Source organism: Vombatus ursinus, unplaced genomic scaffold (genome assembly GCF_900497805.2).
Source record: "Vombatus ursinus unplaced genomic scaffold, bare-nosed wombat genome assembly UNPS02012179.1, whole genome shotgun sequence".
In the NCBI taxonomy this organism is placed as follows: Eukaryota; Metazoa; Chordata; class Mammalia; order Diprotodontia; family Vombatidae; genus Vombatus; species Vombatus ursinus.
Window position 1 is genome coordinate 1,630,582 of NW_020951957.1, and position 13,117 is coordinate 1,643,698.

Below are 13,117 nucleotides of genomic sequence, written 5' to 3' on the forward strand. Positions count from 1 at the left end.
CTTGGCTAGCTTATCCTAATCCTGTGTGTATATTGTACATTGTATTAAGATTTGCAAACTGCTTTTACCTGCCTGAATCTCATTTTGTCCTCCTAAAAGTTCTGTGATCTAGGTATATGTGCACTCATACATGTATGACTGTGTGAGTGTATGCATGTGTTCATTTATTTACTTATGTATGCAAAAATGTATGCATGCATTTGTCTACTTATGTATGTATGCATGCATTTATTTATCTACTTATGTATGTATACATTATTTATCTATTTATTTGCTTATTTGTACATTCATGCATGCATGTATGTATGTGTCTATTTGTTTAACAGAAAAAGAAATTATACATTAGTGGTTGCAACTGACTTCCTGTCACACAACTAATAAGAGGTTGGATCTGAGTCAAGGTTGCCCCGAGTACCAAGCCAGATCGCTTTCTGTTACAATAAGCACCTCACTTTCTCCCTACCTCTTTTCTTGAGCTCTTGAACTCTGTTGGTTCTGTTTTCTATTCCTCATTCCTACTTCTTCCCCACTCAGCTATACCCAGAAAGGTATCTGCTATCAACAATTTAATTTTTCATTTGAATGCTGATCATCAATTTACCTCTCCCAGTTTTGCATATGAAGCCATGTATTGCTTTTATTTGTAACCAGTTCTTAAAGGCTCTTAAAAGTCTTAGGAAGCACCCCTTTCATGTTGCTCTGGAAACTTGAATTGGATCCTGGATTCAGGTTACTCCATAATGGCTCATTTTACTCCCACCCACTGGCAACTCTTTCCCCATAGGTAAAGCTGTTGTTTAAAAATCACATAGATATACTATTATAATAAAACAATCCAGTATAATTAGGAAAAGCATGGTAACATCAGGGGTAGCTAGGGGTTGCAGTGGATAGAGTGCTGGGCCAGGAGTCAGGAAAACTTAAGTTCAAACGTGGCCTCAGACACTTAATAGCTGTGTGGCTCTGGGTGAGTCACTTAACCGTGTTTGCCTCAGTTTCTTCATGTATAAAATGAGCTGAAGAAGGAAATAGCAAACCACTCCAGTATCTTTGCCAAGAAAATTACAAATGGGGTCACCATGGAAGAGGAAGCAGATAGTTCTTCTGTCTTCTCTTACGTTACCCATTAACACCCAGTTTGGGGTGGGACTGTTTTGTTTCTCCATTATGGTAGGAAGAATTACAAAGAATGAAACTGAAACTCTTTTGTGAGTGCCTGGAAGAATGATAATAATAAAACAATGATAATGAGAGCAGTTTGGCAGTAAAGATCTCCACTAATGTGTCACTTGAGTGTGGAGATGACCCTGGGCTCTGGAAGCTGTCAATTCTGCTTAGAAGTAGGATCACCCTTCGCCTTCACTGACACTACAATTCATAAGTACTGGGAAATTATATAGGAGTTTATTATCAGTTGACTGTATTGCATGTTTTTGAAACAGTTTTTTTAAATCTGAGCATCTTTACAACGTGACTTTAGTATGTGATGAGCCCCCAAAGCAGGTGACTAGGCACTATTTTTTCCAAATGAATAGCCTATTGACTTCTGCTCCTCTTGCCAGAGTGTTAGAACCTAGTTGTAGAGATGAATTATGAGGCAATTCTCCTATATTACTTTAAGTGATATGTTCTTTCTTTTACAGATAGCTTAGGTCTTCTCAGCCCAGAATGTAAGGAATCTTCTTCTGAGTCAGCAAGAAGGAAGCTTTTTGTTTCCCTGGCACACATTTGAACAATCAGTTAATAAAATATTTAGATATCATTTCTTTAGACAGACTCTGGAGGAGATTGATTTTTATATAGATTTTATAATTTGGGTAATGTTCTCTTAATGAATTTTCTAAAACATTGTATCAGAGGTTGTTTTGGTTGTTTTTATAGTGCAAATTCCATGAAAACCAAGTCAACCATGTGCCATAATACCATTGAAGCAGAGCTGAAACTAGGCTATGTCCCAAAGCACCAAAATTGAGAAGGTACTGATAACATTTGCAGTCTTTCAGGAACATAGAAACAACTAAACTTAAGAAGGATCATCAGTTTACATAGAAAGCTACAAGATGGTACTTCCTTCCCTTGCATCTTAGGTGGGGTCTATCTCAACCCTGTGCCACAGACCCACTTCCTCTGGAACTTCCCTATCACGAGTGAACTGAGGGCACATTTTTTTTTTCTTACTTGCCCTGGGTACATTTTATACTACTTTTTAAAGAAGTAAATGTTTTTAGTTATAACTCCATCAAGAATCACGAAAACTCCAAATCTAAGTTTATTCAAAATACAGTATTCTTGTATTTGTCATTATGTTGCTACTGATTAGTTTAAGAATAACAAGAATTCTATTTCATCTTTGTGAGAGCTCTAAGAGACAGCATATTTCTGTCAAAGCACTATTCCTGGTGGGTACAGGGTAGAGTGTGAATAGTCATCAGTATAAAATGCCTATAGGTGATATTCCTAGTAAAGTTCTACAATTTTGGCCAAAATGCAGCTCAGTGAGAGTAATTGTTTTGCATTTTGTCCATCCTTCTAGGTATCCAAGGGCTGGAAGTTTTTATAAAAGTCAAATGTCATACATTTGTGCTTTGTGATAACAACATATCATGGAAGTCAATATGAGAGTAGGTAGACAAGTAGAGAAACTTTTATACTTAACCTATATGACCAAGGATAAAGTAATGGTTTGCTCAAGGTCATATAACAAGCACGAGCTGATTAAGGAGTAGAATACAATTCCTCTGAACTCTCTAGCTAGATATTTAGTAACCTTAGATTCCAAAATAATAAACAGATATGGTTACTTCAAAAATACATACTATATATAATAATCTTTTGTCCTTATGCCATATATTTTACTAAAGAACACTGAGGGTCAAGTGAGAACTGAGTATCATTTAAATAGGTTACAAATTCAGATTTCCATATTCATATCCATGTAAAATTTTTTGGCTCTCCCTTTGCACCTTATGTCCATAAGGGAGGAAAAAAGAGGTTGCTTGAGGATTTTGGAACAGTTTAAATTAAATGAAGAAATAACCCAAACTGCAATCAAAATGTGACCTGCAACCCTTTTGAAGTTTGAAATGGTTTAATTCACTCTTTCCAAAGCTATTTTACTTTGGGGTGGGACTGTTTTGTTTCCTGGTTATGGTAGGAAAAATTACAAAGAAAAATGAAACTGTAGCTCTTTTGAGAGTATCTGGCTGAATGGTAATAATAAAACAATAGTAATGAAAGCAGTTTCGCAGAAAAGTCCTCCACTAATGCACCATTTTAGTGTGGAGATCACCCTGGGCTCTAGAAAACTAAGTTACTGGAGCTCATTACATGCCAATTCTTACAAAGCCTAAAGTCTTTGAGTAGAAGCCTATTGATGGGCTATATAACTTTTGTTCAAGAATCAGTCTGTTTAATTTCAGAGAACTTCCTCATTAGGCTGGCTGCGGGTGGGTGATTTTTCTAGCCACAGCAACTCTTGAGTCAATCAATCAATAAATATTTATTAAGTGCCTTTTACATGTCAGGCACTGTGCTAAGCATTAGGGATACAAAAAGAGGCAAAAGACAGTCCTTGCCCTCAAGGAGCTATCAGCTACTTATGTTTTAGAAGACCTGAATTTTGCATTAGTAGAGAGAATACCCCATACTGACAAAATTATATATCTTTGATGTTTTGAAGGAACTTTAAGTCTTTCACAGTGTGGTTCCTACCTATCTTTCCAGATTTATATTCTATTACCCCCCTATAAATTATTCCACATTTTAGTTAACCAGACATTTTGTTGTTCTCTGAATACAGTTATTCCTTCAATATCATGGGAGTTGCAGGGTGGGGTGCAGTGCCCTCATGATCTGGAAAATCCGTGTAAATTTTTTTGGCCCTCCCTTTGTACCAGAGAAGAAGTCTGAATTTTTCATTTTCTTTTATGGGGTGTTTACAGTACCTTATTGTAAAATTTGGTTTAAGTATCTAATCATAGGCTCTGTGTCATCTACTGGCCTTTGTGTCTTGTCTGTGGCTTCCACAAAACTCCCCAAAAATTCCCATTTAATTTCTTATACTGATCCACAATATATCGAAATAGTGATGGCAAAAGATGCAATGTGGAAGGAATAACTATAACATTCCACCTTCCCCCTACCTGGCCAGGCTGTCTCCTGTGCTTGGCCTCTTCTCCCTCTTTAGCACCGCCTCTTGGGAGCTTTCAAAACACAGCCCAACTGACACTGCCTACATGACCTCACTTCTGACCTGTTGCTTTGTATTTCCTTAGTAAAAAATTGAATGGACTTACCTGTGTATGTGTGATTCCACCTAAATCCCCCCAGTAAAACTACAATCTGACTTGAAGGCAGGAATAGTTTCATTTTTATCTTTGTATACCCGGTGCTCAGAATGATACCTGTTACATAGTAGGTACCTAATAAATACTCATCGAATTGAACTGGATTTATAACAGTAATAGTAATGATAGTAACACAAATTGGCATAGGGCTTTGCCAAAGAACATTTCTCATCACAACTTTTTAAATAGGTATCCTTTATACCTATTCAGGTGAGCATTTAATATGTTTTAATTGTGTATTTAAATTCCTGAGTGAATCCACTCAGAGACAGTAAGAATTTTACATATATTAGATGAAAATTCAGACTAAATTCAAAAGGATTGACTATTTCCACAAAGCAAGCCAGGCATATGCTTTTTAAGCTAGCTGCTAAGGAAAACTTATACATGTTCCCTCATTGACTCCATAACCTGAAGACCCAGAAGTAAAATTAAACTTCTTTTGTTTGGCCCAGAAGGCAGAATGGGAGGCAGTGGAAGGCAGATTTCTATATAATTCCACGAAATAATTACTAATAATTAGAATTGCCTCAGTTTATAATCTGGAGAAGGAAATAACAAACTACTTCAGTATCTTTGATAAGAAAAACCTGAAATGGGGTCAAGAAGAGTCAGACACAATTGGAGAAAATGATTTTCTGAAAAGGTTGCATGGGCTGCCTTGAGAAGTATTCAGTTACCAAACTTAGGATGTCTTTAAGAAGCAACACTGTGGGAGAAATTTCTGCTTCAAGCATAAGTAGGGCTAGATGAACCCTCAAGTCCTTTCCAGCTTTGGAATTCTTGAAATGTCCTTTGCCTTGAGCTGTTTATAGGATAAAAATCTTGCTCTCGATGAGGTACATGATTATTCAAAAGAGAGTGCCTAGGAATCTGTATAGGAAAAACTAAATGGATGAAAAATGCCTATTGCTCAAATTGTGACTTGCGATTCTGACGGCTGACTTACTGAGTTAGTACATTACTATATATACTTGGGACAGACAGTGTATAGGAACAATGAGTTAGTCCATGAATTATTAGGAATAAATGTGTGTGGGAGTCTGGGGTGTGGGGTGTGGGGGTGACTGGGTGTATTCCAAGTGGTACATTCTATAGTATTTTTAATGATCTCAAACTATTCCATATTGATGTTCTCCTGGCAATGCTATGATTGTTTAAACACCACAGTCTCCAAGGAATCAATGCTCTGGGTAACCCAAAGGACAAAAGAGAGAAAATAATAGAAGTCACAAGACTTGCTCTCAGGCCACAGTTCCTTGTAGCATTTTGTATTTATAAAGGCCTTAAAGATCTGTATCCAAATAGGGACAAATAAGTCAAACATGAAGAAAACCAATAGTGCCAGCAAAAATTAAATTAGGTATTTACCTCGTGGAAGGATCTCAGTTTATGCTGGCTGCGACAGGATGGAAACAGAAACAAATTCCAAAGTTTCATGCTTGATTGACAGCATGGCTGCAGTTCAGTTAGCTTCTCACAGAGTATTTAAGAAATGTTGAAGCCCTTCCAGGAAACAGTCCATTTTGGCATTTCTCGATTGGCTAATTCTCCTTTTTGTATATTCTATTTGGAAGGGAATCCTCCTCCAGTTATTTTGAATGTTTTTTGTGCTTTTGGAGGGGGATGGGTAGCAGTGTTAACGATAGCAGAGAAACAGACATTGTTGACTGATAGGGATGTTTTATTCAATGAGCTGAAGAAAGTATCCACTTGGGCTTGATAAGGATGGCAGTGGGCTGAGCCCCATCAAACATGAATGGGTTTGGGAAGCCAATGACACTCGTGGCTCATCAAGCTGAATGAACACCAGCTTTTTGCTTTTTTTTTTTCTTTTTCCATAGCAGCACATGGGAGAGTCATTAGAGGAAGAAACCTGTAGTGTGATTATATTTTCCTGTGGAATGTAACTAATTTCACAGTAGAATAATTTTGACAAGAGTTCCTTGTTTCTTCCCATATGTTTTATTTCATTTTCCTGAGGAAGGTGTTTTTCCCCATAAAATTGGAGTGCTATTGAGCATTATGGAAAAAAAAAGCAATTAATTGGGTTATGTGTGTGCTGTCATCAGAGTTATTTCTCAATTGGTTGCCAATGAAACAAATTTCTTGTTTTTCCTTTTTGTCCTTCACTCCTCTGTCCCTCTTTCCATTCCTTTAATGCTTCCCTTGTTTTTCCTTCCTTTCTTCCTTTTTTTCCTTCCTTCCCTCCTTAGTTCCTTCCTTCTCTATGGTGTTGGGTACCCCCACCCTTCCACTTTTTAATGCGGTGTATTTCCCCCCCTTTTTTTTTTTGACTAGGCAATGGGGTTAAATGACTTGCCCAGGGTCACACGGCTAGTTGTGTCAAGTGTCTGAGGCAGGATTTAAACTCAGGTCCTCCTGACTGCAGGGTTGGTGCTCTATCCTTTGTGACACCTAGCTGCCCTGGGACTGTCTTTTGTCTTTCCTTGAACCCCTAGTGCTTAGCACAATGCCTAGCACATGGGATGTACTTGATAAATTTTTACTGACTGATGAACTGAAATACCATTTGGGCCAGTTGATGTGAATCTTAATGGATTTTATATTGCAAAGACTAACCCCTCTCCACCTACAACCCAACTGTCCTGTAGCAGTCACCTCTGATTCTTTTTAAGGATCAATTTAAAAAAATAAAAATCATTTATTTTCTCTCCCTCCCACTCCCCATCCCATACACTAACATTTTTTAAAAAATGAAAGCACACCCTTGTAAAATATGCATAGCTGAGCAAAACAAATCTCTCTACTGTCCTTAAATAAGTGCCTCATTCCGAATATTTAGTCCATTTCCTCTCTGTCAGGAGGTGGGTAACATTCTTAATAATTGGTCCTCTGGATAGTGATTAGTCATTTTGCTGATTAGAGTTCTTAAGAGTTTGTCTTTACAATGTTGTTATTGTATAAATTGTTCTTTAGTTCTTCTCATTTTACTCTGCTTCAGTTCATAGGAGGTTTCTCAAGTTTCTCTGAAACTGTTCCTTCTACTTTTTCATAAGCTCTTTTCTGATGCTTTTGGATGACATAGCTTCTGATTTTTATAGTCTTTATTTTTTTAATGCTGTAGATTTATATCAGATGGAACCTGGATTTGGTTTTCAGCTTTTATTATAGTTTTAGTTTAGCTGAAAGGCATTTATTTCCTGTCAGCTATAGGCAGAACATTGTATCATGTTCTTTCAATTTGATTCAATGACAATTTATTAAGTGTGTTTTATGTAGCCTTCTTTTTAATAAAAGAAATAGCTTAGAACTGGCCATTCAAGATCAGCTTCGTGTTGACCGCTTTTAACCACTGCTGTTGCCTCACATCAGTCAGTCAGTCTTTCCAAAAGCATTGGCTGAAAAGAATTTCTTCATGAGTGGGAGTTAGCAGAGGTCTCATGGATTGCGACAAAACATATAAATTTGACTCCTTTCCTTATTTCAAACTTTTGGGCAGGTCATTCAGTCTTTCTCAGCCTACTTTTCTTATCCATAAAATAAATTAGCTGGATTAGATTATCTATAATATTCCTTCTAGATCTCAGTCCCATGACACATAGTTATTATTTCAAATACAAATGTTATACTAAATTGAGCATTAGACCTAGATTCAAACCAAATCCTGCATGAGACACTAGCTGTGTTATGTTGGGTAAGTCACTTAACCTCTTTGGAAGCCAGTTTCTTCATCTGTAAAATGGGGATAATAATATTTACCTCACAGGGATGTTATGAAGATAAAATGAGGCAACACATGGAAAACAATTTGCAAGTCTTAAAGGTGCTAACTATTACTATTGTTGTTATATTTTGCACTTGTCTGCAATCTTTTCCCCCATCTCACCTAGTACAATATAAACTTCTTGAGGACATTACTTTTTTTTCCCATATACCTGGTGCCTAGCACAGTGTCTGGAATATAGTTGGTTTTTAATACATTTTTGCTATAGATTTGGCTTGAATTGAACATGATCCAATGTGGGTAAGAGGAAGGTCATCTCCATAGAGTTAGGCCATTGAATTAAGCAAAGATAAACACAAAATGATTAACTATTAATTAACTTGTAGAGTTGGGAAAGTTCTGGATAGTAAAGAAGATAGATCATTAATTTAGCAAGGTTGAGGTATAACCAACGGGAGCCCATGTGTTCCATTGGTCAACATGTCATTCTAGTAGATCTATACTAAGGCTCAATGAATGTTGGATAGATGCCCTGCAGAGGATTCATGGGAGGACATGGGTGAAAGTTTCACAGGATGAGCAGGCTGGCAAGGCTTAAGTTTTGCATGGTTGGAAGGAGCATTCACATTAATGGACTCACAGATTCATGGAATTATTGAAGTAGAACTCCACCCAGACTGGGCTAGCTTCAGTGGTCTTTTGACTGGTGAGGTACATGTGCCTCATCTCCTTCTGGAGAGAGAAGGAGTCAGGCCTCTTCTGCCTGTGCCTGTGCCTGTGCCAAGGACTGGCTCCAGTTGCTGGGAATCAATCCTGGCCTATGGCTCATTCCCTGCTGTTACTAGTAAGTGTTGTTGGGTGTGATTGGCATGCCCTGCAGGAAGAAGCTAAGCTGGCTGCAAGACAAAAAGAAAAAAAAAACAGAGCGATATCAATATTCACCACAGGGGATTTATTGTAAAGCCTGCCATCTTGTCAACATTGTTTCTGGGCAGACACTGAGACTTTTGCCAAGTATTGAACATCTGACCTAGCCTGGTTCGTCACTTTAAGCCTTGTCTTATCCTAAACGGAAAGGCTGACCCCACAAAAAGCCCAATTCTGAGTTGAAGTTTGGTTCATCCCCAAGTTCAAAATGATTATCTGAAATGGATTTGAACCCTGAGGGAAAATGCCTTGTAACAGAAAGGCTTCACAAGAACAAATTTCTCCTGAGATCTTTTTTTTCACTTGTGCTTCTATTCCTTCTTGGAAATGACAAACACAGCTTTGACTCAGATGACTTGAGATTCAGCTGTGGAGTTCCAGCCATAGTCTTTTTCATTCTAAGCAGAATACATTTGGGAAAACAAAAATAAAAAATCCCTACCCCAAACCCATAGTTGAACATTTTCAAAAGGAGGTAGAGTATGATTTCAGCCTTAATTTTTTTCTCATCTGTCTTTCTTTTGGTGGTACATAGTCAGATATACAAAAAATATGTCTATTATAAATCCCTGGTGGCTAGGAATCATGCTGTTCTAGTATGACAGAAGCCAGTGATAATACATTTGGTTATTAAACTGATCCCCAGATAGTCAGTATTATTCAAGTTGTGTCCTCTTAAACCATAGCCACAACACCCAGTAAAATGGGAGTCTTATGGGACAGTGCAATGCTTTAGACTGAACTCTGATTTTCAATTTCCTTGTTGATACACTGAGGCTAATAATAGCTGTATCAGGGGTGTACTAGGGCCAGCTGAAACCAGCTTGTGGGACCTATTGCTAAACCTTCAGTGTGAGCATTTACATCTCAGAAATTAGCAAATACTACAGATCAGGTCCTGATTTATTGTTTTGTTGATTATCTAGACTTAAGAAGAAAAGTGATAGAGACAATGTTAATAAAGCAGATTAAATATAAAAGTGTGATGTGTATACTTTTTATCCAGAGTTGATGGTTAAACATTTTCCAGCATCCCTGCCTGTGGCATTGTCATGAAGCTCAACCAAGACAATTGGTGTAAAATACTTTACAAACCTTAAAGAATTATATAAATATCAACTGTTTATTAAATTGTTAATATATTATATTTAAATATGTAAATTATTATATTTAAATATATTATATTCATTATTATTAAAGGTAAGCCAAAAATCAGACATTTGTTCACTTCTCTAATAACAACAACCCAATTAAAAGAATGTCTATTTGAAAAGTCATTCTTTTGGCTAGGGATATGGCAAATGGGGGAGGATAGTTGAACTAAACACAATTGCCATTTTAGATAATAATTTTCTAGAATGTAGATATTCAACTATTGTATCGCATGTTCTGTATGGTTTATTTCATTGTCTTGCATAATTAAGCCTTCTTTTTTTAACTATTAAAATGATCTCACCAATCAAATTAGAGAATAAGAAATCCTTTTGACCCCATAATATTAATATATGAAGTTTTTGATCGACGAATTTTTCCTAAAATATGGAATATAGTCATTTAAAAAATAATCAAGATACATCCTTTTCTATATTTCTGATTCCTCCTACTAGCAGTGATAGAAGCCTATGAGGTAGAGACCAAGAAGGAAGAACAGTTATTGATTTGTTGATATTTCCTACTTGGGAATAGAGACACTCAGCTAAGGTTGGGAAGGGAAATGTTAACATATGTTACATAGGCTAATTCAATGGAATTTAATGCTAAGCAGAATGTAAGCCCCCCGGGGCAGGGTCTCATATTATTTTTGTCTTTGTGTCAGGAACATAGTAAAAGCTTAATAAATGTTTATTGAATTTAATTGAGTAGAATTATGGTATGACTCAAACTCCATCATCTTTGCAATATTGTACCAGAGAGTTCTTTCTATAGTGTGATGGAGAAAAATTATCTATGTATAATGGAAACAATAGTGAAATTCAAGTTAATTACTTCAGGACCCTTTCAATAGATTGCTTAGCATATACATTTTTCAATTCTCCATTGGGGGTGTAATAGCAATAGTATAGGCAGATCAAAACTATCTATGCTTTCTCATTTTACACAATTCTTGTCCATGTTCTTCCATAGTCTTTGATAGATGATCTACCTAAAAGGACAAATAGAAGAGAGAATCCTTATGGGTGGTGCCATCCTCCAGCTATACCTGTTCACAGGTGCTATTATGCTGTTTGCATCAAGCCCCAGAATATCATGAATCTTCCTTAATATGATACGTGATTATTTATTAGACTGACCAAACAATTTATATAGGAACTAGATGAATGCTGAATAATGCTTATTATTCAGGCATATTTTTGGATGATCAGTCAGTGAAATTAATACATTACTACATATGACTAGGACAGACACTGTAGTTGGACAATTAGGTGGGGACAGAATAGAAGAGAAGGAAGATCATAGGTTAGATTATATCGCATCACTCTTAATCATTCACTTTAAATTTTGTTCTCAGAAAATTCTGTGATACAAAGACCCATCTTTTCAATACCATATTGCTGTGTGGTATCAAATCTTTTAACTCCATATTCTCCCATGAATTAAAGTTATGGATGACCCAAAGGACAATAGAGAAATTCATGGTGACTGTAAGAAAACTTCAGCATATTTCCAAGAGAGACCTATGTATCATTGGAAAAATATGTGGTCAGAAATACAAATGGGCTAGTTATGTTGTGAGAGTGAGCAATAAGAATTGGATGGTGCCTGAGTACTCATGGGTACACACAAAACATGAAAAAGCAGCGAGGGAGGCCTCCAGTATCTATAACATAATAATATAAAAATTCAAGGGCCATGAATCTGGATTTATATGAACAGTTCTGAAGACAGAATTTTTCTTTTTCTTTCCTGCTATTTAATTAAACTCTGTCAATATTATGAGTGTCATTTAAATATTTTGAGTAAAGCACAAACCGTATCGTGAAATGATTATTCTGTAGTTTAGGAATATGAGTGGGAGGAAATCCATGATGTGCGAGGTAATTATAAAGTGATGAAAACTTCTTCAATGTGTTTCATACTTTGCCACTGATGGCTAATCCCAAAGAGGATTTCACTCCAAAAATGTTTTGTGCTTTGCATTAGAATAAGTGAAGAGTTTCCCTAGGTGACAACTTTGAAGGCATATACACACTAAGATGCATAAGTTCTAGTATGTGTTCTTTTTAAAAAAAAATCAGCCACATGATTTTATAGTTATTCTGTATTTAATTTGTATAACCTCCACATTGAATTGGCTAATCTCTCTATACCTAACTCTTCTGTAGCATTGAGAAGACTGGCAGTCATTGTCCTGTTAGGAAATTAATTCTGTGACCCCACTTCCATCAATTTTAAACATTCCTTTAGATTATGAAAGGGAGAAAAACGTACCCCTGTACTGCATATTCTCTACCCGTCAGGGCTCACATTTGTGCAGTTGAGGCCTAATTGATGTTATTCCTTCCTATAAGAAAAATGAAGTAAATTATGTTGTAAAACTTTGTATTTTTTCATCTTCACCATGGAATACAGCCTGGAATACAGGCACACTTGTTTATAAGGAGGAAATATAGTGTCTATTTGATGTACCCTGGCATCATTTTTTCCCCTCTTTTTGACAATAGCATTACATTGCTAATTTTTTAAACTTGTTGTCAACTACAGAGCCAGGGTCTTGTTTACTCATTCTTGCATAAGCCAGCTTTTATCTTTATACTCACTTACACACACACATATATACACAAACTTACACATGTATACATATATAGATACATGTGTATGTTTGCATGTGCATATCTGTCATCTCTCTCTCTCTCTTTGTTTCTTTCCCTTCTGTCCTCCTTTCACCATTCTTCCTTCCTTTCTTTCCCCTTTCTTCCTTCCCTGCCCTTTTTTTCCTTTCCCTTCCCTTCCCTTCTCTTCCCTTTCCTTCCTTCCTCCCTTCCTTCCTTCCTTCTTTCCTTCTTTCCTTCCTCTGTTCCTACCTTCCTTCCTTCCTTCCTTCCTTCCTTCCTTCCTTTCCTTCCTTCCTTCCTTCCCTCCTTCCTTCCTTCCACCCTTCCTTCCTTCCTTTCCTTCCTTCCTTCCTTCCTTCCTTCCTTCCTTCCTTCCTTCCTTC